The 26,587-nt window shown below is 44.1% G+C and overlaps 12 non-coding genes and 2 pseudogenes across 12 annotated transcripts; 6 read left to right on the forward strand and 8 right to left on the reverse strand.

Moving 5' to 3' along the window:
• Positions 1-5,984: 5,984 nt before the first annotated feature.
• Positions 5,985-6,126, reverse strand: LOC135044421 (U1 spliceosomal RNA; annotated as a pseudogene).
• A 152-nt stretch (positions 6,127-6,278) lies between these two features.
• LOC135044781 (U1 spliceosomal RNA) lies at positions 6,279-6,442 on the reverse strand. The gene has a single exon (XR_010237320.1). It is a non-coding gene; the product is annotated as a U1 spliceosomal RNA (small nuclear RNA).
• A 615-nt stretch (positions 6,443-7,057) lies between these two features.
• Positions 7,058-7,220, reverse strand: LOC135044381 (U1 spliceosomal RNA). Its single transcript, XR_010236986.1, has one exon. It is a non-coding gene; the product is annotated as a U1 spliceosomal RNA (small nuclear RNA).
• Positions 7,221-7,372: 152 nt separating this feature from the next.
• Positions 7,373-7,536, reverse strand: LOC135045278 (U1 spliceosomal RNA). Its single transcript, XR_010237785.1, has one exon. It is a non-coding gene; the product is annotated as a U1 spliceosomal RNA (small nuclear RNA).
• Positions 7,537-8,207: 671 nt separating this feature from the next.
• Positions 8,208-8,370, reverse strand: LOC135044477 (U1 spliceosomal RNA). The gene has a single exon (XR_010237065.1). It is a non-coding gene; the product is annotated as a U1 spliceosomal RNA (small nuclear RNA).
• Positions 8,371-8,522: 152 nt separating this feature from the next.
• Positions 8,523-8,686, reverse strand: LOC135045051 (U1 spliceosomal RNA). Its single transcript, XR_010237585.1, has one exon. It is a non-coding gene; the product is annotated as a U1 spliceosomal RNA (small nuclear RNA).
• Positions 8,687-9,357: 671 nt separating this feature from the next.
• On the reverse strand, positions 9,358-9,520 carry LOC135044400 (U1 spliceosomal RNA). Its single transcript, XR_010237004.1, has one exon. It is a non-coding gene; the product is annotated as a U1 spliceosomal RNA (small nuclear RNA).
• Positions 9,521-9,664: 144 nt separating this feature from the next.
• On the forward strand, positions 9,665-9,780 carry LOC135044628 (U5 spliceosomal RNA). The gene has a single exon (XR_010237169.1). It is a non-coding gene; the product is annotated as a U5 spliceosomal RNA (small nuclear RNA).
• Positions 9,781-10,050: 270 nt separating this feature from the next.
• LOC135044620 (U5 spliceosomal RNA) lies at positions 10,051-10,166 on the forward strand. Its single transcript, XR_010237161.1, has one exon. It is a non-coding gene; the product is annotated as a U5 spliceosomal RNA (small nuclear RNA).
• Positions 10,167-10,452: 286 nt separating this feature from the next.
• LOC135044638 (U5 spliceosomal RNA) lies at positions 10,453-10,568 on the forward strand. Its single transcript, XR_010237179.1, has one exon. It is a non-coding gene; the product is annotated as a U5 spliceosomal RNA (small nuclear RNA).
• Positions 10,569-10,842: 274 nt separating this feature from the next.
• On the forward strand, positions 10,843-10,958 carry LOC135044691 (U5 spliceosomal RNA). The gene has a single exon (XR_010237232.1). It is a non-coding gene; the product is annotated as a U5 spliceosomal RNA (small nuclear RNA).
• Positions 10,959-11,233: 275 nt separating this feature from the next.
• On the forward strand, positions 11,234-11,349 carry LOC135044777 (U5 spliceosomal RNA). The gene has a single exon (XR_010237316.1). It is a non-coding gene; the product is annotated as a U5 spliceosomal RNA (small nuclear RNA).
• Positions 11,350-16,709: 5,360 nt separating this feature from the next.
• On the reverse strand, positions 16,710-16,783 carry TRNAN-AUU (transfer RNA asparagine (anticodon AUU)). The gene has a single exon. It is a non-coding gene; the product is annotated as a tRNA-Asn (tRNA).
• Positions 16,784-24,996: 8,213 nt separating this feature from the next.
• On the forward strand, positions 24,997-25,175 carry LOC135044574 (U1 spliceosomal RNA; annotated as a pseudogene).
• The last annotated feature ends 1,412 nt before the right edge of the window (positions 25,176-26,587 follow it).

Genomic DNA, 26,587 nt, shown 5'->3' on the forward strand with positions numbered 1-26,587 from the left:
TTGGGAGAAAAATGCAAAAGTACAATGCAGCTTTTCCTTGCCGATATCTCTCTTTTGCAAAGAGATAGGCATTGGAAAATGCAGGACTATAACGTGTAGATGAAGCACTAACAGTAGGCTTTAAAATTTTCATTCTAGTGTCTTTCGTTTGGGAGAAAAATGCAAAGGTACAATACAGCATTTCCTTGCCGATATCTCTCTTTTGCAAAGAGCTAGGCATTGGAAAATTCAGGGCTATACCGTGTAGATGAAGCACTAACAGGAGGCTTTAAAATTTTCATTATAGTGTCCTTCGTTTGGGAGAAAAATGCAAAGGTACAATACAGCTTTTCCTTGCCAATATCTCTCTTTTGCAAAGAGCTAGGCATTGGAAAATTCAGGGCTATACCGTGTAGATGAAGCACTAACAGGAGGCTTTTAAATTTTCATTCTAGTGTCCTTCGTTTGGGAGAAAAATGCAAAGGTACAATACAGCTTTTCCTTGCCGATATCTCTTTTTTGCAAAGAGATAGGCATTGGAAAATTCAGGGCTATAACGTGTAGATGAAGCACTAACAGGAGGCTTTAAAATTTTCATTCTAGTTTCTTTCGTTTTAGAGAAAAATGCAAAGGTACAATAAAGCTTTTCCTTGCCGATATCTCTCTTTTGCAAAGAGATAGGCATTGGAAAATTCAGGGCTATAACGTGTAGATGAAGCACTAACAGGAGGCTTTAAAATTTACATTCTAGTGTCTTTCGTTTGGGAGAAAAATGCAAAGGTACAATACAGCTTTTCCTTGCCGATATCTCTCTTTTGCAAAGAGCTAGGCATTGGAAAATTCAGGGCTATAACGTGTAGATGAAGCACTAATAGGAGGCTTTAAAATTTTCAATCTAGTGTCCTTCGTTTGGGAGAAAAATGCAAAGGTACAATACAGCTTTTCCTTGCCAATATCTCTCTTTTGCAAAGAGCTAGGGATTGGAAAATTCAGGGCTATAACGTGTAGATGAAGCACTAACAGGAGGCTTTAAAATTTTCATTCTAGTGTCTTTCGTTTGGGAGAAAAATGCAAAAGTACAATGCTGCTTTTCCTTGCCGATATCTCTCTTTTGCAAAGAGATAGGCATTGGAAAATTCAGGGCTATAACGTGTAGATGAAGCACTAACAGGAGGCTTTAAAATTTTCATTCTAGTGTCTTTCGTTTGGGAGAAAAATGCAAAGGTACAATACAGCTTTTCCTTGCCAATATCTCTCTTTTGCAAAGAGCTAGGCATTGGAAAATGCAGGGCTATAACGTGTAGATGAAGCACTAACAGGAGGCTTTACAATTTTCATTCTAGTGTCTTTCGTTTGGGAGAAAAATGCACAGGTACAATGCAGCTTTTCCTTGCCGATATCTCTCTTTTGCAAAGAGATAGGCATTGGAAAATGCAGGGCTATATCGTGTAGATGAAGCACTAACAGGAGGCTTTAAAATTTTCATTCTAGTGTCTTTCGTTTGGGAGAAAAATGCAAAGGTACAATACAGCATTTCCTTGCCGATATCTCTCTTTTGCAAAGAGATAGGCATTGGAAAATTCAGGGCTATAACGTGTAGATGAAGCACTAACAGGAGGCTTTAAAATTTTCATTCTAGTGTCTTTCGTTTGGGAGAAAAATGCAAAGGTACAATACAGCTTTTCCTTGCCGATATCTCTCTTTTGCAAAGAGATAGGCATTGGAAAATTCAGGGCTAAAACGTGTAGATGAAGCACTAATAGGAGGCTTTAAAATTTTCATTCTAGTGTCCTTCGTTTGGGAGAAAAATGCAAAGGTACAATACAGCTTTTCCTTGCCGATATCTCTCTTTTGCAAAGAGATAGGCATTGGAAAATTCAGGGCTATAACGTGTAGATGAAGCACTAACAGGAGGCTTTAAAATTTTCATTCTAGTGTCTTTCGTTTGGGAGAAAAATGCAAAGGTACAATACAGCTTTTCCTTGCCGATATCTCTCTTTTGCAAAGAGCTAGGCATTGGAAAATTCAGGGCTATACCGTGTAGATGAAGCACTAACAGGAGGCTTTTAAATTTTCATTCTAGTGTCCTTCGTTTGGGAGAAAAATGCAAAGGTACAATACAGCTTTTCCTTGCCGATATCTCTTTTTTGCAAAGAGATAGGCATTGGAAAATTCAGGGCTATAACGTGTAGATGAAGCACTAACAGGAGGCTTTAAAATTTTCATTCTAGTTTCTTTCGTTTTAGAGAAAAATGCAAAGGTACAATAAAGCTTTTCCTTGCCGATATCTCTCTTTTGCAAAGAGATAGGCATTGGAAAATTCAGGGCTATAACGTGTAGATGAAGCACTAACAGGAGGCTTTAAAATTTACATTCTAGTGTCTTTCGTTTGGGAGAAAAATGCAAAGGTACAATACAGCTTTTCCTTGCCGATATCTCTCTTTTGCAAAGAGCTAGGCATTGGAAAATTCAGGGCTATAACGTGTAGATGAAGCACTAATAGGAGGCTTTAAAATTTTCAATCTAGTGTCCTTCGTTTGGGAGAAAAATGCAAAGGTACAATACAGCTTTTCCTTGCCAATATCTCTCTTTTGCAAAGAGCTAGGGATTGGAAAATTCAGGGCTATAACGTGTAGATGAAGCACTAACAGGAGGCTTTAAAATTTTCATTCTAGTGTCTTTCGTTTGGGAGAAAAATGCAAAAGTACAATGCTGCTTTTCCTTGCCGATATCTCTCTTTTGCAAAGAGATAGGCATTGGAAAATTCAGGGCTATAACGTGTAGATGAAGCACTAACAGGAGGCTTTAAAATTTTCATTCTAGTGTCTTTCGTTTGGGAGAAAAATGCAAAGGTACAATACAGCTTTTCCTTGCCAATATCTCTCTTTTGCAAAGAGCTAGGCATTGGAAAATGCAGGGCTATAACGTGTAGATGAAGCACTAACAGGAGGCTTTACAATTTTCATTCTAGTGTCTTTCGTTTGGGAGAAAAATGCACAGGTACAATGCAGCTTTTCCTTGCCGATATCTCTCTTTTGCAAAGAGATAGGCATTGGAAAATGCAGGGCTATATCGTGTAGATGAAGCACTAACAGGAGGCTTTAAAATTTTCATTCTAGTGTCTTTCGTTTGGGAGAAAAATGCAAAGGTACAATACAGCATTTCCTTGCCGATATCTCTCTTTTGCAAAGAGATAGGCATTGGAAAATTCAGGGCTATAACGTGTAGATGAAGCACTAACAGGAGGCTTTAAAATTTTCATTCTAGTGTCTTTCGTTTGGGAGAAAAATGCAAAGGTACAATACAGCTTTTCCTTGCCGATATCTCTCTTTTGCAAAGAGATAGGCATTGGAAAATTCAGGGCTAAAACGTGTAGATGAAGCACTAATAGGAGGCTTTAAAATTTTCATTCTAGTGTCCTTCGTTTGGGAGAAAAATGCAAAGGTACAATACAGCTTTTCCTTGCCGATATCTCTCTTTTGCAAAGAGATAGGCATTGGAAAATTCAGGGCTATAACGTGTAGATGAAGCACTAACAGGAGGCTTTAAAATTTTCATTCTAGTGTCTTTCGTTTGGGAGAAAAATGCAAAGGTACAATACAGCTTTTCCTTGCCGATATCTCTCTTTTGCAAAGAGCTAGGCATTGGAAAATTCAGGGCTATAACGTGTAGATGAAGCACTAACAGTAGGCTTTAAAATTTTCATTCTAGTGTCTTTCGTTTGGGAGAAAAATGCAAAGGTACAATACAGCTTTTCCTTGCCAATATCTCTCTTTTGCAAAGAGCTAGGCATTGGAAAATTCAGGGCTATAACGTGTAGATGAAGCACTAACAGGAGGTTTTAAAATTTTCATTCTAGTGTCTTTCGTTTGGGAGAAAAATGCAAAGGTACAATACAGTTTTTCCTTGCCGATATCTCTCTTTTGCAAAGAGATAGGCATTGGAAAATTCAGGGCTATAACGTGTAGATGAAGCACTAACAGGAGGCTTTAAAATTTTCATTCTAGTGTCCTTCGTTTGGGAGAAAAATGCAAAGGTACAATACAGCTTTTCCTTGCCAATATCTCTCTTTTGCAAAGAGCTAGGCATTGGAAAATGCAGGGCTATAACGTGTAGATGAAGCACTAACAGGAGGCTTTACAATTTTCATTCTAGTGTCTTTCGTTTGGGAGAAAAATGCAAAGGTACAATGCAGCTTTTCCTTGCCGATATCTCTCTTTTGCAAAGAGATAGGCATTGGAAAATGCAGGGCTATAACGTGTAGATGAAGCACTAACAGGAGGCTTTAAAATTTTCATTCTAGTGTCTTTCGTTTGGGAGAAAAATGCAAAGGTACAATACAGCATTTCCTTGCCGATATCTCTCTTTTGCAAAGAGATAGGCATTGGAAAATGCAGGGCTATAACGTGTAGATGAAGCACTAACAGGAGGCTTTAAAATTTTCATTCTAGTGTCTTTCGTTTGGGAGAAAAATGCAAAGGTACAATACAGCTTTTCCTTGCCGATATCTCTCTTTTGCAAAGAGATAGGCATTGGAAAATTCAGGGCTATAACGTGTAGATGAAGCACTAACAGGAGGCTTTAAAATTTTCATTCTAATGTCCTTCGTTTGGGAGAAAAATGCAAAGGTACAATACAGCTTTTCCTTGCCGATATCTCTCTTTTGCAAAGAGATAGGCATTGGAAAATTCAGGGCTATAACGTGTAGATGAAGCACTAATAGGAGGCTTTAAAATTGTCATCCTAGTGTCCTTCGTTTGGGAGAAAAATGCAAAGGTACAATACAGCTTTTCCTTGCCGATATCTCTCTTTTGCAAAGAGATAGGCATTGGAAAATTCAGGGCTATAACGTGTAGATGAAGCACTAACAGGAGGCTTTAAAATTTTCATTCTAGTGTCTTTCGTTTGGGAGAAAAATGCAAAGGTACAATACAGCTTTTCCTTGCCGATATCTCTCTTTTGCAAAGAGCTAGGCATTGGAAAATTCAGGGCTATAACGTGTAGATGAAGCACTAACAGTAGGCTTTAAAATTTTCATTCTAGTGTCTTTCGTTTGGGAGAAAAATGCAAAGGTACAATACAGCTTTTCCTTGCCAATATCTCTCTTTTGCAAAGAGCTAGGCATTGGAAAATTCAGGGCTATAACGTGTAGATGAAGCATATCCTACCATCTTTTACTTGTACAACTACTGGAGCTACGTTTGCCATTAATCCAGTGTCCTGTCCATCTTTTGTCCAAAGTGACTCTGGTATCTGAGATGTCATTTCTTCTACTTGGGATGGAGTCCTATTTGTCATAATGGTATGTGACATTAATTTTGATGGGGAATCTAACATGTCTCGCACTTCCTGAGCGTGATTCTCAGGTATGTCCAAGAATACACCTTCAGGAGTACAATAAATGACGCACCCCATTTTACACAGTAAGTCTCTACCCAGGAGATTGGTCGGTGCCAATGCAGCCAGCAAAAAGGAATGCTTGGTATGTAACGGCCCTATTGTAATCTCTGCTGGTTTGCTAACAGGGTAATGCTGGACTACTCCTGTTACTCCTATGGCTGGAATTGTCCTACCAGTGGTTCTCATGCCCACTGTCGAATTTATCACTGATTTGGCCGCCCCTGTGTCTACAAGAAAGTTTAATGATTTACCAGCTACATTGATTGCAATTTTGGGTTCACTCCCAAGGCTTGCAATCAATTTTACTGGCTGCAGATTACAGGTATGGCCACACCCCTGAAGTATTCAAGATGATTTCTTGCAGCAGCTGGGCACTGTAACAGCTCCAGAGCTGCTCTGTAAGGCAAGTAAAAGGGTGTGGGCCCTGCAGCACTACCTGTAGTTCGCATTGTGCGTTGGAAGGCACAAAGTAAGCAGACGGGAGAAGTCAGGATAGTGCGCAAGGGCATAGAAGGGAGCGGCTCAAGAAAAGAGAAGTGGAAACAGGCAGCAAACTAGGCTGGAGAGAGACCTGAGACAAAGAGATCTAAATTATACGAGAGCCGACCAGGGGAAACACAAATTATGCAGTCAAGTGTCCCACATTTGGGGAAATCGCAGGAGCAGCACACCCAGAGTGCAATGGGTGAGCCTTGCCCTGGGAGAAGCACCTTCATGATCATAGTATCTCACCTGGCAGGTAAGTAGGAGTTGGGCTAGAGCTGGGGAGGGTTGCTCCTCGGGTACCCCCCTGTCAAGTGAAGGAGATCCAACTGAGGCAGCACAAGGGAACTCTCGAAAGAAGAACAAGGCTAGAGGAAAATCTGAGACAAAGAAATCTGACTTTTACCAGAGCTGACCAGAGGAAAGCACAAACACAGTCCCCCACTACCACAAATAATGCAGTCGAGTTTCCCACATTTGGGGAAATCACAGGGGTCAGCATACCCAAAATGCAATGAATGAACCTCACCCTCGGAGAACAATCTTCATGACCATGGTATCTCCTATGCAAAATAAGTATGATTTGGGATAGGGCTGGGGAGGGCCGCTGCTCAGGCACATCTCTGTCAAGTAAAGGAGATTCAACAGAGGCAGCACAAGGGAACTCCCATCTGGGGACAACAACTGCAGGGAGAACACATATTTTCAGATGAACATGGGAGGGCAGAAGGCTGCCTAATACTGAAGCACCCCCAAACAACAAACCAAATGCAACAACTAGTACAAGCATTCCTGGGGGAAGTTCTGCAGAAGACGGATTTGCATACGGTGATGTCATCCAAGCAGTGGGCCAAAGTTTGCTGGAACCCTCATCTGCATATGAAAAGAGAAAAGGGGTATGCAGGGCATGGCGGCCTTTTGCGGCGCTTGGATGACCCTTAGTTCGCATTAAACACCCCCACCCTCCTTCGGTGTGGGGCTCATGTTGGCTATGCCCCAGCCCCTGAAGCATTCAAGCTGATTTCTTGCAGCAGCTGGGCACTGTAACAGCTCCAGAGCTGCTCTGTACGGCAAGTAAAAGGGTGTGGGCCCTGCAGCACTACCTGTAGTTTGCATTGTGCATTGGAAGGCACTTAAGAAAAGAGAAGTGGAAACAGACAGCAAACTAGGCTGGAGAGAGACCTGAGACAAAGAGATCTGAATTATACGAGAGCCGACCAGGGGAAACACAAATTATGCAGTCAAGTTTCCCACATTTGGGGAAATCGCAGGAGCAGCACACCCAGAGTGCAATGGGTGAGCCTTGCCCTGGGAGAAGCACCTACGTGATCATAGTTTCTCACCTGGCAGGTAAGTAGGAGTTGGGCTAGAGCTGGGGAGGGTCGCTGCTCGAGTACCCCCCTGTCAAGTGAAGGAGATCCAACTGAGGCAGCACAAGGGAATTCTCGAAAGAAGAACAAGGCTAGAGGAAGATCTGAGACAAAGAAATCTGACTTTTACCAGAGCTGACCAGAGGAAAACACAAACACAGTCCCCCACTACCACAAATAATGCTGTCAAGTTTCACACATTTGGGGAAATCACAGGGGTCAGCATACCCAGAATGCAATGAATGAACCTCACACTGGGAGAATAATCTTCATGACCATGGTATCTCCTATGCAAAATAAGTATGATTTGGGATAGGGCTGGGGAGGGCCGTTGCTCAGGCACATCTCTGTCAAGTAAAGGAGATTCAACTGAGGCAGCATAAGGGAACTCTCATCTGGGGACAACAACTGCAGGGAGAACACATATTTTCAGATGAACATGGGAGGGCAGAAGGCTGCCTAATACTGAAGCACCCCCAAACAACAAACCAAATGCAACAACTAGTGCAAGCATTCCTGGGGGAAGGCCTGCAGCAGATGGATTTGCATATGGTGATGTCATCCAAGCAGTGGGTCAAAGTTGGCTTCAACCCTCGTCTGCATATGAAAAGAGAAAAGGGGCGTGCAGGGCATGGCGGCCTTTTGCGGCCCTTGGATGACCCCTAGTTCGCATTAAACACCTCCACCCTCCTTCGGTGTGGGGCTCATGTTGGCTATGCCCCAGCCCCTGAAGCATTCAAGCTGATTTCTTGCAGTAGCTGGGCACTGTAACAGCTCCAGAGCTGCTCTGTACGGCAAGTAAAAGGGTGTGGGCCCTGCAGCACTACCTGTAGTTTGCATTGTGCATTGGAAGGCACAAAGTAAGCAGACGGGAGAAGTAAGGATAGTGCGCAAGGCCATAGAATGGAGCGGCTTAAGAAAAGAGAAGTGGAAACAGACAGCAAACTAGGCTGGAGAGAGACCTGAGACAAAGAGATCTGAATTATACGAGAGCCGACCAGGGGAAACACAAATTATGCAGTCAAGTTTCCCACATTTGGGGAAATCGCAGGGGCAGCACATCCAGAGTGCAATGGGTGAGCCTTGCCCTGGGAGAAGCACCTTCATGATTATAGTATCTCACCTGGCAGGTAAGTAGAAGTTGGGCTAGAGCTGGGGAGGGTCGCTGCTCGGGCACCCCCCTGTCAAGTGAAGGAGATCCAACTGAGGCAGCACAAGGGAACTCTCGAAAGAAGAACAAGGCTAGAGGAAGAACTGAAACAAAGAAATCTGACTTTTACCAGAGCTGACCAGAGGAAAGCACAAACACAGTCCCCCACTACCACAAATAATGCAGTTGAGTTTCCCACATTTGGGGAAATCACAGGGGTCAGCATACCCAGAATGCAATGAATGAAACTCACCCTGGGAGAACAATCTTCAACACCATGGTCTCTCCTATGCAAAATAAGTATGATTTGGGATAGGGCTGGGGAGGGCCGCTGCTCAGGCACATCTCTGTCAAGTAAAGGAGATTCAACTGAGGCAGCACAAGGGAACTCTCATCTGGGGACAACAACTGCAGGGAGAACACATATTTTCAGATGAACATGGGAGGGCAGAAGGCTGCCTAATACTGAAGCACCCCCAAACAACAAACCAAATGCAACAACTAGTGCAAGCATTCCTGGGGGAAGGCCTGCAGCAGATGGATTTGCATATGGTGATGCCATCCAAGCAGTGGGTCAAAGTTGGCTTCAACCCTCGTCTGCATATGAAAAGAGAAAAGGGGCGTGCAGGGCATGGCGGCCTTTTGCGGCGCTTGGATGACCCCTAGTTCGCATTACACACCTCCACCCTCCTTCGGTGTGGGGCTCATGTTGGCTATGCCCCAGCCCCTGAAGCATTCAAGCTGATTTCTTGCAGCAGCTGGGCACTGTAACTGCTCCAGAGCTGCTCTGTAAGGCAAGTAAAAGGGTGTGGGCCCTGCAGCACTACCTGTAGTTTGCATTGTGCGTTGGAAGGCACGAAGTAAGCAGACGGGAGAAGTCAGGATAGTGCGCAAGGGCATAGAAGGGAGCGGCTCAAGAAAAGAGAAGTGGAAACAGACAGCAAACTAGGCTGGAGAGAGACCTGAGACAAAGAGATCTGAATTATACGAGAGCCGACCAAGGGAAACACAAATTATGCAGTCAAGTTTCCCACATTTGGGGAAATCGCAGGGGCAGCACAACCAGAGTGCAATGGGTGAGCCTTGCCCTGGGAGAAGCACCTTCATGATCATAGTATCTCACCTGGCAGGTAAGTAGGAGTTGGGCTAGAGCTGGGGAGGGTCGCTGCTCGAGCATCCCCCTGTCAAGTAAAGGAGATTCAACTGAGGCAGCACAAGGGAACTCTCATCTGGGGACAACAACTGCAGGGAGAACACATATTTTCAGATAAAAATCTTGGTCATGCTCTGGTTTCTCTTCAGAACGAACAAATCTTTCGCCTTTTACTAAAGATTTCCGTGGAGAGGAGCAAAACCGAGTTTTATCTCAATTTTTGCATGCCCCATCTTTTTGGGGTTTCTTTTATCGGTTTAAAGATAGAATGAGTGTGCTTTAATGTAAGCTCATTTGCATAGAAATGACAGTAAATGTTTGTTTCTTTTCAAACAGAACTTTCTTGAGCATGCTACTTGCTTGAAAGATCTGGGAGCACATGGAATACAGTACAAACCATGCTTATAGCAAGGAGAAGACAGGTGAGAAATCTGCTTTCTTTCAAATTGGGCGCTCACTTTGATCTGAATGAGGACTGCTGGCACGGCACTCAGGCGACAGGTGGAATCTTGGTCATGCTCTGGTTTCTCTTCAGAACGAACAAATCTTTCGCCTTTTACTAAAGATTTCCGTGGAGAGGAGCAAAACTGAGTTTTATCTCAATTTTTGCATGCCCCATATTATTGGGGTTTCTTTTATCGGATTAAAGACAGAACGAGTGTGCTTTCTTGTTAGCTTTAATGTAAGTTTATTTGCATAACAATGACAATAAATGTCTGTTTCTTTTCAAGCAGAACTTTCTTGACCATACTAATTGCTTGAAAGATCTGGGAGCACGTGGAAAAGAGTACAAACCATGCTTATAGCAAGGGGAAGCCTGGTGAGAAATCTGCTTTCTTTCTTTCAAATTGGGTGCTCACTTTGAGCTGAATGAGGACTGCTGGCATGGCACTCAGGCGACAGGTGGAATCTTGGTCATGCTCTGGTTTCTCTTCAGAACGAACAAATCTTTCGCCTTTTACTAAAGATTTCCGTGGAGAGGAGCAAAACTGAGTTTTATCTCAATTTTTGCATGCCCCGTCTTATTGGGGTTTCTTTTATCAGTTTAAAGATAGAACGAGTGTGCTTTAATGTAAGCTCATTTGCATAGAAATGACAGTAAATGTTAGTTTCTTTTCAAACAGAACTTTCTTGACTATACTAATTGCTTGAAAGATCTGGGAGCACATGGAAAAGAGTACAAACCATGTTTATAGCAAGGGGAAGCCTGGTGAGAAATCTGCTTTCTTTCTTTCAAATTGGGTGCTCACTTTGAGCTGAATGAGGACTGCTGGCATGGCACTCAGGCGACAGGTAGAATCTTGGTCATGCTGTGGTTTCTCTTCAGAACGAACAAATCTTTCGCCTTTTACTAAAGATTTCCGTGGAGAGGAACAAAACGGAGTTTTATCTCAATTTTTGCATGCCCCATCTTATTGGGGTTTTATTTTATCGGTTTAAAGATAGAACGAGTGTGCTTTAATGTAAGCTCATTTGCATAGAAATGACAGTAAATGTTTGTTTCTTTTCAAACAGAACTTTCTTGACCACACTAATTGTTTGAAAGATCTGGGAGCACATGGAAAAGAGTACAAACGATGTTTATAGCAAGGGGAAGCCTGGTGAGAAATCTGCTTTCTTTCATTCAAATTGGGTGCTTACTTTGAGCTGAATGAGAACTGCTGGCATGGCACTCAGGCGACAGGTGGAATCTTGGTCATGCTCTGGTTTCTCTTCAGAACTAACAAATATTTCGCCTTTTATTAAAGATTTCCGTGGAGAGGAGCAAAACTGAGTTTTATCTCAATTTTTGCATGCCCCATATTATTGGGGTTTCTTTTATCAGTTTAAAGACAGAACGAGTGTGCTTTCTTGTTAGCTTTAATGTAAGTTTATTTGCATAACAATGACAGTAAATGTTTGTTTCTTTTCAAACAGAACTTTCTTGACCATGCTACTTGCTTGAAAGATCTGGGAGCACATGGAAAACAGTACAAACCATGCAGTATCACAAGAGCCTTTATTTGATCTTTCATGAAGATAGAGCAGAATTGAGGACACGTCAACAATTTCTGCCAAAGGTGGTTCATCTTTCCACATGGTGCCTTTGGCCACTGACACCTTCGTTGAGTCAAAGTCTCTGGCTGTGGTCAGAACTTTGAAAATTTATGTCACCAGAACGGTACAGATTAGGAAAACAGAGGCTCTGTTTGTCCTGTATGCTCCCAACAGGATTGGGTGTCCTGCTTCCATGCAGACCATTATGCGCTGGATCTGTGGTAAGATTCAGCATGCTCATTCCACGGCAGGATTGCCGTTACTGAATTAGGTGAAGACCCATTCTACTAGAAAGGTGGGTTCATCCTGGGCAGCTGGTCGGGGAGTCTCGGCATTGCAACTTTGCCGAGCAGCTATTTAGTAAACACTTTTGCTAAGTTTTACAAGTTTGATACCTTGGCTGATGATAACCTCAAGTTGGGTCATTCGGTGCTGCAGAGTCGTTCGCACTCTCCCACCCGTTCAAGAGCTTTGGTATAACCCCATGGTTCTTAATGTGACCCCAGCATCCTCTAGGTCATATGAGAAAATAGGATTTTAATACCTACCGGTAAATCCTTTTCTCTTAGTACGTAGAGGATGCTGGGCACCCGTCCCAGTCCATACTGTGTCTGCAGTTATTACTTGTGGTTATACACATGTTGTGTTACGGTTCTGCTCAGCTTTTTGCTGCAATTGTTCATGCCGTTGGCTTGTGTTCTGTTGAATGCCACGTTCTGCGGCATGCTTAAGGTGTGAGCTGGTAAGATGCTCACCTTAGTTTAACAATAAATCCTTTCCTCGAAATGTCCGTCTCCCTGGGCACAGTTCCTATAACTGGAGTCTGGAGGAGGGGCATAGAGGGAGGAGCCAGTTCACACCCTTTGAAAGTCTTTAAGTGCCCATGTCTCTTGCGGATCCCGTCTATACCCCATGGTTCTTAATGTGACCCCAGCATCCTCTACGGACTAAGAGAAAAGGATGCCCTTGTGTACTATCCTGACTTCTCCTCCCGTCTGCTTACTTTGTGCCTTCCAACGCACAATGCGAACTACATGTGGTGCTGCAGGGCCCACACCCTTTTACTTGCCTTACAGAGCAGCTCTGGAGCTGTTACAGTGCCCAGCTGCTGCAAGAAATCAGCATGAATGCTTCAGGGGATGGGGCATGGCCAACATGAGCCCCACACCAAAGGAGGGTGGGGGTGTTTAATGCGAACTAGGGGTCATCCAAGCACTGCAAAAGGCCGCCATGCCCTGCATGCCCCTTTTCTCTTTTTATATGCAGATGAGGGTTCCAGCCAACTTTGGCCCACTGCTTGGATGACATCACCGTATGCAAATCCGTCTGCTGCAGACCTTCCCCCAGGAATGCTTGTACTAGTTGTTGGATATGGTTTGATATTTGATGGTGCTTCAGTATTAGGCAGCCTTCCGCCCTCCCATGTTCATCTGAAAAGATGTGGTCTCCCTGCAGTTGTTGTCCCCAGACGAGAGTTCCCTTGTGCTTCCTCAGTTGAATCTCCTTAACTTGACGGGGGAGGGGCTGCCCGAGCTGCCACCCTCCCCAGCCCTATCCCAATTCATACTTATTTTACATATTAGATCTCTTGATCATGAAGATTGTTCTCACAGGGTGAGGTTCATCCATTATATTTTAAAATAGGAAGGTACAAATTACATATTTGAATTGCATCTATGTGCTGGATTCAAATGCCCCCCCCCCCATCCTTTCTCAATTGTGCCCGTCAGCAGCTATTCTAAGGTTGCTGCCAATGGGTGTGACACATTAATTTCTTCTGTGGGGTACACTGGACTCCACAAGGATTCACATTGGGGTGTAGAGTAGGATCTTGATCTGAGGCACCAACCGGCTCAAAGCTTTTGACTGTTCCCAAGATGCTCAGCGCATCCTCCTCTATAACCCCGCTTCCATGAACAGGGAGCTCAGTTTGTAGTTGGTGCCTTCAGTAGCAGGCCACTTAACAGGGGCCTGCCTCAGGCAGCCTATTCTTAGCTATTAATTTTGACAAGAAAAGAAGAACTTGTTTTATGAGAATCTACAAGGGCTGCAGCAGGCTAGGTCTAATAGACATCTTTACTGCAGCTTCATCACTCCCAGCGGCGCTGTATACTCCCGTGCCCTGGTTGCTGGGTCACTGCAGCGGAGGCTCCGGTTTCTTCCTAAGGTCAGTCACACACACACCGCCCTTCCGGATCACGAGGCCGCTGATTAAGGGGAGCGTGGCCGTAGGGGGTGGGCCGTGTGCGCACTGGGGTGGACACTGATTACTGGGCAGCCGCTCCACTAGCCACCAGGTACAGTTAAGGAGCACAGGTCTGGGGGTTTTTCTCCTATATTAACCCAATTTTGTACTGCCCGCAGCGCATTGTGATAGGTAATAGGGCCTGATTCAGGTTGGATTGCAATCACAATAAGCGATCCAACTGCAAAAATTGCTAAGATCATACGCATGTGCCTGCATGCGATCGCCTCTGCCTGTCAATCGGGGCAGGGGGGGAGAGTGGGGTCAGCAACACTCCATTTCCAAGTCAGGGATGGAGCAGTGCGGGGGCAAGGCTTCAAAATGGGGTCTGCAATGGAGGAGACACAGGGGGCGTGGTCACAGCGGCTGTATGACATCACATTCAGCCGCTGTGATCACAAAAATGGTGGCGGCTTCCTGCGCGCACATACAGTCTGCACCAGCAGGAGGCTACACCATTGTTTATGATCACGCTGAACTGCAGTGCGACTGCAATTACAGCATGGTCAAGAAGGGAGGTGTCATACTGGGTGGCCATGCCCTGTCACTGTGCAGGAGCCAGCACCGCTTACACACTAGTCCCCGGGTGCAGCCCCCAACCCCCGGGACACCCGGAGCAATAAAATGTAGATTCAGGCCACCAGGCCACGCCCCTACCTATGAAATCATGCCTCCTTTTTACCATTGCGCTGCTTATTTGCACGTACTGCATTACAATCTCCCTCGCCACCTCTCTGGGTGTCACCAGTGATAGTGACACCTCTGCCATGCTTGTAGCAGCTGGTCCAAAGATCTATGCCTCAAGCCCTGAGTGTTTGGCCCTTGTGACTTGTTGATCATCATAGCGAAGCAGATGCTTACAGAAAACTGCAGGGGCTTAGATTGAAAATAAAAAAAATTGATGGGTATAAGGTAGAGAGGAGCGGGTTCGGTTCTCCGAGAACCGAATTCCCCACGAACTCCACGTGGTTTACACTGGTCTGAGGCAGGCTCGGTTGTTCCCGCCTGACTCGGAAAACCTGAACAAGGGAAAATGTCATCATCCCGCTGTCGGATTCTCGCGAGATTCGGATATTATATATAGAGCTGCGCGTTGCCGCCATTTTTACTCGTGCATTGAAGAGAGAGCGGAGAGGACGTGGCTATGTTCTCTCAGTGGAAATCTCAATATCAGTGCTCAGTATCAGTGGTTACCTATTGCTGCTCAGTAATACTAGTAGTGTGTCTCTCTTGCTCAGTGTCAGTTCTCAGTAGTATCCTCATCAGTGCTCAGTATCACTGCTCATTGTCTTGTGCTGCATTGTGGTGCTCAGCATACTACAGTACATTACTAATAGTCCAGTGCTGCATCTTGCTGCTCAGTGTCAGTTCTAGTATCCTCATCAGTGCTCACTATCACTGCTCATTGCATTGTGGTGTTCTATATACTACAGTAATATAGTAACATATAGTAACATAGTTTTTGAGGTTGAATAGAGGCAAATTGCCCATCGTGTTCAACCTGTTTTAAGTTGTGATGATTCTACATACTTGCTGAATAATGTTTTATGACTAGTTAGCTACTAAAACTCATGTTACCCCCGGATTAACCATGTTGATATTTTAAGTATTATAACCTTGGATAGCTTTTTCATTCAGAAATGTATCCATTCCTTTTTTAAATCCAATTACAGAGTCCGCCATTACCACCTTCCCTGGCAGGGAATTCCACATCCTGATTGCCCTAACAGTGAAGAACCCTTTCCTCCATTGCGTTCTGAACTTTCCTCCAGTCGCAGCGAGTGACCACGTGTTCTTTTAATAAATAATTCCTCTGATAACTCTTTGTTATGTATCTTTACATATTTGAAGATATTAATAATATCTCCTCTTAGGCACCTCTTTTCTAGTGTATACATATTCAGCCTAGTAAGTCTTTCCTTATAGTCCAGTACTTTTAGGCCTTTAATCAATTTAGTCTTCAGGATCTCTCAGACTTCCATGAGCAGCAGAGTAGTGCAATGGAAGGATGCTGGGCCCATAACCCAGAGGTCGATTGATCGAAACTATCCTCTGCTATGTGCATTTTTTTTTTATAATTAAAGTAATCAAAAACTGGGATTGATATTTTGGCTCTTTTATTTTTACTTAAAGTACAATAACTTTTATCATTTTAATTTGTTTTAATAGTATATTGACAGCATTGTTTTCTTTAAAAAATCCACTTAATTTTCTTTACCCTATTACTGAAATGGTAATTGACAAAAACAAACTACATTGTCATCAGAAGAGCAATGCAAAATGTACAAGTGATATATTAAAATCATCTTCCATCTTGAATTTCAATGATGCATTCGGACAACAATTTTGTGAGAAACATCTTCACCCATAAAGAAAGATTTTCTTAATTCCTTACCTGTGTGCTGATTAGATATTACCTTGTTTTCACATTAAACAGACTTCCACATGAGAAAGCAGCAAGGATGCCGTAACGTTTATGTTTCCTGGTTTCCTGTATTATTTCAGTAGACATTGAAATGAGGATGCATCTTGCTGCCTTTCCAATGAAGCAAGTTTAATTCAGTAATAGGTGAAAAAACATTCCTACAAAGGTGTTAATCAGAGACTTGGCTTTGTGGACACTTTTCAGAGAGCAAATTTGTTAGCATAAAAATAAAGTCAGAAAATGAAGAGCTGTTTAATCACTCAATTGGACTTTTCTGCCAGCATAATTTTTTTTTCTCTGCAATCCACTGCTAAATTGTGCTTCCTAGCTGTTTTTTATAAAATCACTTAATTAAATCTAACTCTGATTACATCAGAGAAGGCCAGGTACCCTACACCATAAGAGGGGGTTTGAAATTTTGACTTGTCTACTTAAAGATCACCAAAATCTGATCACAAGGTTAATTACATCCCTGGGTGGAATTGAACCACCAACCTTTTGGTTAATAGCCAAACATGCTAACCGATTGCACCACAGAGACACCTCGTAAAAGTCCATTCTGACAAAGGCTAATAAGCATTCATCTAGAACGTTCCCTAACAAAACTTTAAAAAGTCAATAATCTGGAGAGTTTTGGTAAGAAACACATTGCTACTTTCCCATGATGAGTGAGTGCTTCAGGATCTCTTGCACTTACATGAGCAGCAAAGTACTGCAACGGAAGCATGCTGGGCCCATAACCCAGAGGTAGGCAGATTGAAACTATCTTCTGCTATATGCATTGTTTTTTGTTAATTAAAGTAATCCAAAACTGGGATTGATATTTTGGCTCTTTTATTTTTACTTAAAGTAAAATAACTTTTACCATTTTAATTTGTTTTAATAGTATATTGACAGTATTGTTTTCTATCAAAAATCCACTTAATTTTCTTTACCCTATTATTAAAATGGTAATTGACAAAAACAAACTACATTGTCACCAGAAGAGCAGTACAAAATGTACAAGTGATATATTAAAATCATCTTTCCAGCTTGAATTTCAATGATGCTTTGGTGCAACAATTTTGTGAGAAACATCTTCACCCATAAAGAAAGATTTTCTTAATTCCTTACCTGTGTGCTGATTAGATATCACCTTGTTTTCACATTAAACAGACTTCCCCATGAGGAAGCAGCAAGGATGCAGTGACGTTTATGTTTCCTGGTGTCAACCTGTATTATTTCAGTAGACATTGAAATGAGGATGCATCTTGCTGCCTTTCCAATGAAGCAAGTTTAATTCAGTAATAGGTGAAAAACCATTCCTACAAAGGTGTTAATCAGAGACTTGGCTTTGTGGACACTTTTCAGAGAGCAAATTTGTTAGCATAAACATAAAATCAGAAAATGAAGAGCTGTTTCGTCACTCAATTGGACTTTTCTGCCAGCATAATTTTTTTTCTCTGCAACCCACTGCTAAATTGTGCTTCCTAGCTGTTTTTTTTTATAAAATCACTTAATTAAATCTAACTCTGATTACATCAGAGAAGGCCAGGTACCCTACACCATAAGAGGGGGTTTGAAATTTTGACTTGTCTACTTAAAGATCACCAAAATCTGATTACAAGGTCAATTACATCCCTGGGTGGGATTGAACCACCAACCTTTTGGTTAATAGCCAAACATGCTAACCGATTGCGCCACATAGACACCTTGCGAAAGTAAATACTGACAAAGGCTAATAAGCATTCATCTAGAACGTTTCCTAGAAAAACTTTAAAAAGTCAATAATCTGGAGAATTTTTGTAAGAAACACATTGGTACTTTCCCATGATGAGTGAGTGCTTCAGGATCTCTTTCACTTACATGGGCTATTAATCAAAAGGTTGGTGGTTCAATCCCACCCAGGGATGTAATTGACCTTGTGATCAGATTTTGGTGATCTTTAAGTAGACAAGTCAAAATTTCAAACCCCCTTTTATGGTGTAGGGTACCTGGCCTTCTCTGACGTAATCAGAGTTAGATTTAATTAAGTGATTTTATAAAAAACAGCTAGGAAGCACAATTTAGCAGTGGGTTGCAGAGAAAAAAATAACATTTTAAACCTACCGGTAAATTTTTTTCTCTCGTAGTCCGTAGAGGATGATGGGGACTCCGTAAGGACCATGGGGGATAGACGGGCTCCGCAGCAGACATGGGCACTTTAAGAAAGACTTTAGATCTGGGTGTGCACTGGCTCCTCCCTCTATGCCCCTCCTCCATACCTCAGTTAGAGAAACTGTGCCCAGAGGAGACGGACAGTACGAGGAAAGGATTTTTGTTAATCCAAGGTCAAGATTCATACCAGCCACACCAATCACACCGTATAACTTGTGATATACTACCCAGTTAACAGTATGAAAACAACATAGCATCAGTCCAAGACCGATGAAAACTAACATATAACCCTTATGTAAGCAATAACTATATACAAGTCTTGCAGAAGTAGTCCGCACTTGGGACGGGCACCCAGCATCCTCTACGGACTACGAGAAAAAGATTTACCGGTAGGTTTAAAATCTTATTTTCTCTTACGTCCTAGAGGATGCTGGGGATTCCGTAAGGACCATGGGGATTATACCAAAGCTCCCAAACGGGCTCCTGCGGATGACTCTGCAGCACCGATTGAGCAAACAGGAGGTCCTCCTCAGCCAGGGTATCAAACTTATAGAACTTTGCAAAGGTGTTTGAACCCGACCAAGTAGCAGCTCGGCACAGCTGTAGTGCCGAGACCCCTCGGGCAGCTGCCCAAGAAGAGCCCACCTTCCTAGTGGAATGGGCCTTGACTGAATTAAGCAACGGCAATCCCGCCATAGAATGCGCCTGCTGAATCGTGTTACAGATCCAGAGAGCAATAGTCTGCTTTGAAGCAGGGGTGCCAATCTTGTTGGCTGCATACAGGACAAACAGTGCTTCTGTTTTTCTGACTCTAGCCGTTCTGACCACGTAAATTTTCAAAGCCCTGACCACATCAAGGGACTCGGAATCCTCCAAGTCACGCGTAGCCACAGGCACCACAATAGGTTGGTTCATATGAAAGGATGAGTCCACTTTTAGCAGGAATTGAGGACGGGTCTGCAATTCCGCTCTATCCATATGGAAAACCAGATAGGGGATTTTATGTGATAAAGCTGCTAATTCCGACACTCGCCTAGCGGAAGCCAAGGCTAATAACATGACCACCTTCCAAGTGAGATATTTAAACTCCACCATTTTAAGTGGTTCAAACCATAACCTTAACACCACGTTAAGGTCCCAAGGGACCACCGGAGGTACAAAAGGAGGCTGAATATGCAGTACTCCCTTCACAAAAGTTTGTACTTACTTCAGGAAGAGAGGCCAATTCCTTTTGAAAGAAAATGGATAAGGCCAAAATCTGAACCTTAATAGAGCCTAATTTTAGGCCCAAATTCACTCCAGTTTGTAGGAAGTGAAGGAAGTGGCCCAGGTGGAATTCTTCCGTATGAGCATTCCTGGCCTCACACCAAGAAACATATTTTCGCCATATACAGTGATAATGTTTAGATGTCACGTCCTTCCTAGCCTTTATTAGCGTAGGAATGACCTCATCTGGAATACCCATTTCCGCTAGGATCCGGCGTTCAACCGCCATGCCGTCAAACGCAGCTGCGGTAAGTCTTGGAACAGACAGGGCCCCTGTTGCAACAGGTCCTGTCTTAGAGGAAGTGGCCACGGATCTTCTGTGAGCATTTCCTGCAGATCTGGATACCAGGTCCTTCGCGGCCAATCTGGAACAATGAGAATTGTTCTTACTCCTCTTTTTCTTACTATTATCAACACCTTGGGTATGAGAGGTAGAGGAGGAAATACATAGACCGACCGGAACACCCACGGTGTCACTAGGGCGTCTACAGCTACTGCCTGAGGGTCTCTTGACCTGGTGCAATACCTCTGTAGCTTTTTGTTGAGGCGGGACGCCATCATGTCTATCTGGAACAGTCCCCACCGACTTGCAATCTGTGCGAAGACTTCCTGATGGAGTCCCCACTCTCCTGGATGTAGGTCGTGTCTGCTGAGGAAGTCTGCTTCCCAGTTGTCCACTCCCGGAATGAACACTGCTGACAGTGCGCTTACATGATTCTCCGCCCAGCGAAGAATTCTGGTTGCTTCCGCCATCGCCACTCTGCTCCTTGTGCCGCCTTGGCGGTTTACATGAACTACTGCGGTGACGTTGTCTGACTGGATCAGAACTGGTTGGTCGCGAAGTAAGGTCTCCGCTTGACATAGGGCGTTGTATATGGCCCTTAGCTCCAGGATGTTGATGTGAAGACAAGTCTCCTGACTTGACCAAAGACCTTGGAAATTTCTTCCCTGTGTGGCTGCTCCCCAACCTCGGAGGCTCGCGTTCGTGGTCACCAGGATCCAGTCCTGAATGCCGAACCTGCGGCCCTCTAGAAGGTGAGCACTCTGCAGCCACCACAGGAGAGATACCCTGGCCCTGGGGGACAGGGTGATCAACTGATGAATCTGTAGATGTGACCCAGACCATTTGTCCAGTAGGTCCCATTGCAAGATCCTCGCATGGAACCTGCCGAAGGGAATGGCCTCGTATGATGCCACCATCATTCCCAGGACTCGAGTGCAGTGATGCACTGACACCTGTTTTGGTTTCAATAGGTTCCTGACCAGAGTCATGAGTTCCTGGGCCTTTTCTATCGGAAGATAAACCCTTTTCTGGTCCGTATCCAGAATAATGCCCAAGCAAAGTCAGACGAGTCGTAGGAACCAACTGCGACTTCGGGATATTGAGAATCCAGCCGTGTTGCTGTAACACCTTCAGTGAAAGTTATACGCTGTTCAGCAACTGCTCTCTTGATCTCGCTTTTATGAGGAGATCGTTCAAGTACGGGATAATTGTGACACCTTGCTTTCGCAGGAGCACCATAATTTCCGTCATTACCTTGGTGAAAATTCTCGGAGAAAATTCTGGAGAGACCAAACGGCAACGTCTGAAATTGGTAATGACAATACTGTACCGCAAATCTTAGGTACGCCTGATGAGGTGGATAAATGAGTACATGAAGGTATGCATCCTTTATGTCCAGAGATATCATAAAATCCCCCCCTTCTAGGCTGGCGATGACCGCTCTTAGCGATTCCATCTTGAACTTGAACCTTTTCAAGTATAGGTTCAGGGATTTTAAATTTAATATGGGTCTGACCAAACCGTCCGGTTTTGGGACTACAAACAGGGTCGAATAATTTCCCTTTCCTTGTTGAAGCAGGGGAACCTTGACCACCACCTGTTGAAGATACAATTTGTGAATTGCATTTAACACTATCTCCCTTTCCTGGGGAGAAGATGGTAGGGCCGATTTGAAAAACCGGCGAGGAGGCACTTCTTCGAATTTCAGCTTGTAACCCTGAGAAACAATTTCTATTGCCTAGGTATCCACCTGCGAATGAACCCAGATGTGGCTGAAAACTCGAAGACGTGCCCCCAACTGGGCGGACTCCTTTAGCGGAGCCCCAGCGTCATGCGGTGGATTTTGTAGAGGCCAGGGAGGACTTCTGTTCCTGGGAACTAGCTGTGTTGTGCAGCTTCTTCCCTCTGCCCTTACCTCTGGCAAGAAAGGACGCACCTCGTACTTTCTTGTTTCTCTGTGATCGAAAGGACTGCATTTGATAATGTGGTGCTTTCTTAGGCTGTGAGGGAATATAAGGCAAAAAATTTGATTTACCAGCTGTAGCTGTGGAGACTAGGTCCGAGAGACCTTCCCCAAACAATTCCTCACCCCTGTAAGGTAAAACCTCCATATGCCTTTTTGAGTCGGCATCACCTGTCCATTGCCGGGTCCATAGGACTCGTCTAGCAGAAATCGACATAGCGTTTATTCTAGAACCCAGTAGACTAATGTCACTTTGAGCATCTCTCATATATAGGACAGCATCTTTTATATGCCCTATGGTCAATAACATAGCATCCTTATCTAGGGTCTCAATCTCTGCTGATAAGGTATCTGTCCATGCTGCCACCGCGCTACAACCCCGGCCGACGCAATCGCCGGTCTGAGTAAGGTACCAGAATGTGTGTAAATGGACTTTAGGGTAACCTCCTGCTTGCGGTCAGCAGGGTCCCTGATGGTAGCCGTATCCTGGGATGGCAGCGCTACCTTTTTGGATAAGCGTGTCAATGCTTTATCCACCCTAGGGGAGGATTCCCACCGTATCCTGTCCATTGGCGGGAAAGGATACGCCATAAGAATCCTTTTGGGAATCTGCAGCTTTTTGTCTGGAGATTCCCAAGCTTTTTCACATAATTCGTTCAACTCATGTGAGGGGGGAAAGGTTATCTCAGGTTTCTTTCCCTTATACATGTGTACCCTCGTGTCAGGGACAGGGGACTCTGTGATGTGCAAAACATCTTTTATTGCAATAATCATATATCGAATACATTTAGCCAATTTTGGCTGTAACTTTGCATCATCGTAGTCGACACTGGAGTCAGAATCCGTGTCGGTATCTGTGTCAACTATTTGGGATAGTGGGCGCTTTTGAGACCCCGAAGGTCCCTGCGACATAGGGACAGGCATGGGTTGACTCCCTGACTGTTCCCTAGCTTCAGCTTTGTCTAATCTCTTGTGTAATAAGTTTACATTAGCACTTAAAACATTCCACATATCCATCCAGTCAGGTGTCGGCGTTGTCGATGGAGACACCACATTAATTTGCTCCTGCTCCTCTCTAGGAGAGCCTTCTACCTCAGACATGTCGACACACGTGTACCGACACACCATACACTCAGGGAATCCTCTTATCTGAGGACAGTTCCCCAACAAGGCCCTTTGGAGAGACAGAGAGAGAGAGTATGCCAGCACACACCCCAGCGCTATATGACCCAGGAAAAAAACACAATAATTTTATGTTTACCCAGTAGCGCTGTATTTCCATATATATATGCGCCTAATTATGTGCCCCCCTCTTCTTTAAGACCCTCTTTCTACCGTGGTATAAGCAGGGGAGAGTCCGTGGAGCTTCCCCTCAGCGGTGCTGTGGAGAAAATGGCGCTGGTGAGTGCTGAGGGAGAAGCCCCACCCCCTCAGCGACGGGCTTCTGTCCCGCTCAAATATAGTAAAAAAATGGCGGGGGCTCTTATATATATATACAGTGCCTAGCTGCATATATATTTATTTTGCCAAAGAGAGGTCTATATTGCTGCCCAGGGCGTCCCCCCTGCGCCCTTCACCCTTACACTGACTGCCGTGTGTGAGGTGTATGGGAGCAATGGAGCACAGCTTTACTGCTGTGCGTTACCTCAGTGAAGATCATGAAGTCTTCCGCCGCCTCTGAAGTCTTCTTTTCTTCTCATACTCACCCGGCTTCTATCTTCCGGCTCTGCGAGGGGGACGGCGGCGCGGCTCTGGGACGGACGGCGAGGGTGAGACCTGCGTACCGATCCCTCTGGAGCTAATGCTGTACAGTAGCCTAAGAAGCAGAGCCTATCAACTCACAGAAGTAGGTGTGCATCTCTCCCCTCCGCCCCTCGATGCAGGGAGTCTGTTGCCAGCAGGCTCCCTGAAAATAAAAAAATCTAACAAATATACTTTCTATCAGGAAACTCAGGAGAGCTTCCTGAAAAGCACCCAGTCTCCTCTGGGCACAGTAGTAAACTGAGGTCTGGAGGAGGGGCATAGAGGGAGGAGCCAGTGCACACCCAGATCTAAAGTCTTTCTTAAAGTGCCCATGTCTCCTGCGGAGCCCGTCTATCCCCCATGGTCCTTACGGAGTCCCCAGCATCCTCTAGGACGTAAGAGAAAAATTATGCTGGCAGAAAAATCCAATTGAGTGATTAAACAGCTCCAGAGCTGCTCTGTAAGGCAAGTAAAAGGGTGTGGGCCCTGCAGCACTACCTGTAGTTTGCATTGTGCATTGGAAGCCTAGTTTGCTGTCTGTTTCCACTTCTTTTTTCTTGAGCCCCTCCCGTCTATACCCTTGTGCACTATCCTGACTTCTCCTCCCGTCTGCTTACTTTGTGCCTTCCAATGCACAATGCAAACTACAAGTAGTGCTGCAGGGCCCACACCCTTTTACTTGCCTTACAGAGCAGCTCTTGAGCTGTTACAGTGCCCAGCTGCTGCAAGAAATCAGCGTGAATGCTTCAGGGGCTGGGGCATGGCCAACATGAGCCCCACACTGAAGGAGGGTGGGGGTGTTTAATGCGAACTAGGGGTCTCGCACAATGCGAACTACAGGTAGTGCTGCAGGGCCCACACCCTTTTACTTGCCTTACAGAGCAGCTCTGGAGCTGTTACAGTGCCCAGCTGCTGCAAGAAATCAGCTTGAATGCTTCAGGGGCTGGGGCATAGCCAACATGAGCCCCACACCGACGGAGGGTGGAGGTGTTTAATGCGAACTAGGGGTCATCCAAGTGCCGCAAAAGGCCGCCATGCCCTGCACGCATCTTTTCTCTTTTCATATGCAGACGAGGGTTGAAGCCAACTTTGACCCTCTGCTTGGATGACATCGCCATATGCAAATCCATCTGCTGCAGGCCTTCCCCCAGGAATGCTTGCACTAGTTGTTGCATTTGGTTTGTTGTTTGGGGGTGCTTCAGTATTAGGCAGCCTTCTGCCCTCCCATGTTCATCTGAAAATATGTGTTCTCCCTGCAGTTGTTGTCCCCAGATAAGAGTTCCCTTGTGCTGCCTCAGTTGAATCTCCTTTACTTGACAGAGATGTGCCTGAGCAGCGGCCCTCCCCAGCCCTATCCCAAATCATACTTATTTTGCATAGGAGATACCATGGTCATGAAGACTGTTCTCCCAGGGTGCGGTTCATTCATTGCATTCTGGGTATGCTGACCCCTGTGATTTCCCCAAATGTGGGAAACTCGACTGCATTATTTAATGCGAACTAGGGGTCATCCAAGCACCGCAAAAGGCCGCCATGCCCTGCATACCCCTTTTCTCTTTTCATAAGCAGACGAGGTTTGAAGCCAACTTTGACCCACTGCTTGGATGACATCACTTGCTGCCTTTCCAATGAAGCAAGTTTAATTTAATAATAGGTGAAAAACCATCCCTACAAAGGTGTTAATCAGATACTTGGCTTTGTGGACACTTTTCAGAGCACAAATTTGTTAGCATAAAAATAAAGCCAGAAAATGAAGAGCTGTTTAATCACTCAATTGGATTTTTCTGCCAGCATATTTCTTTTTCTCTGCAACCCACTGCTAAATTGTGCTTCGTGGCAGTTTTTTTTATAAAATCACTTAATCAAATCTAACTCTGATTACATCAGAGAAGGCCAGGTACCCTACACCATAAGATGTGGTTTGAAATTTTTACTTGTCTACTTAAAGATCACCAAAATCTGATAACAAGGTCAATTACGTCCCTAGGTGGGATTGAACCACCAACCTTTTGGTTAACAACTGAACACGCTAACTATTTGCGCCTCAGAGACACTTTGCGAAAGTACATACTGACAAAGGCTAATAAGCATTCATCTAGAACGTTTCCTAGAAAAACTTTAAAAAGTCAATAATCTGGAGAGTTTTTGTAAGATGTTCCTTCCATCAACCAATGAAGAAACACATTGGTACTTTCCCATGATGAGTGAGTACTTCAGGATCTCTTGCACTTACATGTGCAGCAGAGGACTACAATGGAAGCATGCTGGGCCTATAACCCAGAGGTAGGCAGATTGCAACTGTCCTCTGCTATATGCATTTTTTTTGTTAATTAAAGTAATCCAAAACTGGGATTGATATTTTGGCTCTTTTATTTTTACTTAAAGTACAATAACTTTTACCGTTTTAATTTGTTTTAATAGTATATTGACAGTATTGTTTTCTTTCAAAAATCCACTTAATTTTCTTTACCCTATTATTAAAATGGTAAGTGACAAAAACAAACTACATTGTCACCAGAAGAGCAATACAAAATGTACAAGTGATATATTAAAATCATCTTTTCAGCTTGAATTTCAATGATGCATTGAGGTAACGATTTTGTGAGAAACATCTTCACCCTTAAATAAAGATTTTCTTAATTCCCTACCTGTGTGCTAATTAGATATCACCTTGTTTTCACATTTAACAGACTTCCACATGAGAAAGCAGCAAAGATGCAGTGGCGTTAATGTTTCCTGGTGTCAACCTGTATTATTTCAGTAGACATTGAAATGAGGATGCATCTTGCTGCCTTTCCAATGAAGCAAGTTTAATTTAGTAATAGGTTAAAAACCATCCCTACAAAGGTGTTAATCAGAGACTTGGCTTCGTGGACACTTTTCAGAGAACAAATTTGTTAGCATAAAAATAAAGCCAGAAAATGAAGAGCTGTTTAATCACTCAATTGGATTTT

Source organism: Pseudophryne corroboree, unplaced genomic scaffold (assembly GCF_028390025.1).
Source record: "Pseudophryne corroboree isolate aPseCor3 unplaced genomic scaffold, aPseCor3.hap2 scaffold_90, whole genome shotgun sequence".
NCBI classification, from domain to species: domain Eukaryota; kingdom Metazoa; phylum Chordata; class Amphibia; order Anura; family Myobatrachidae; genus Pseudophryne; species Pseudophryne corroboree.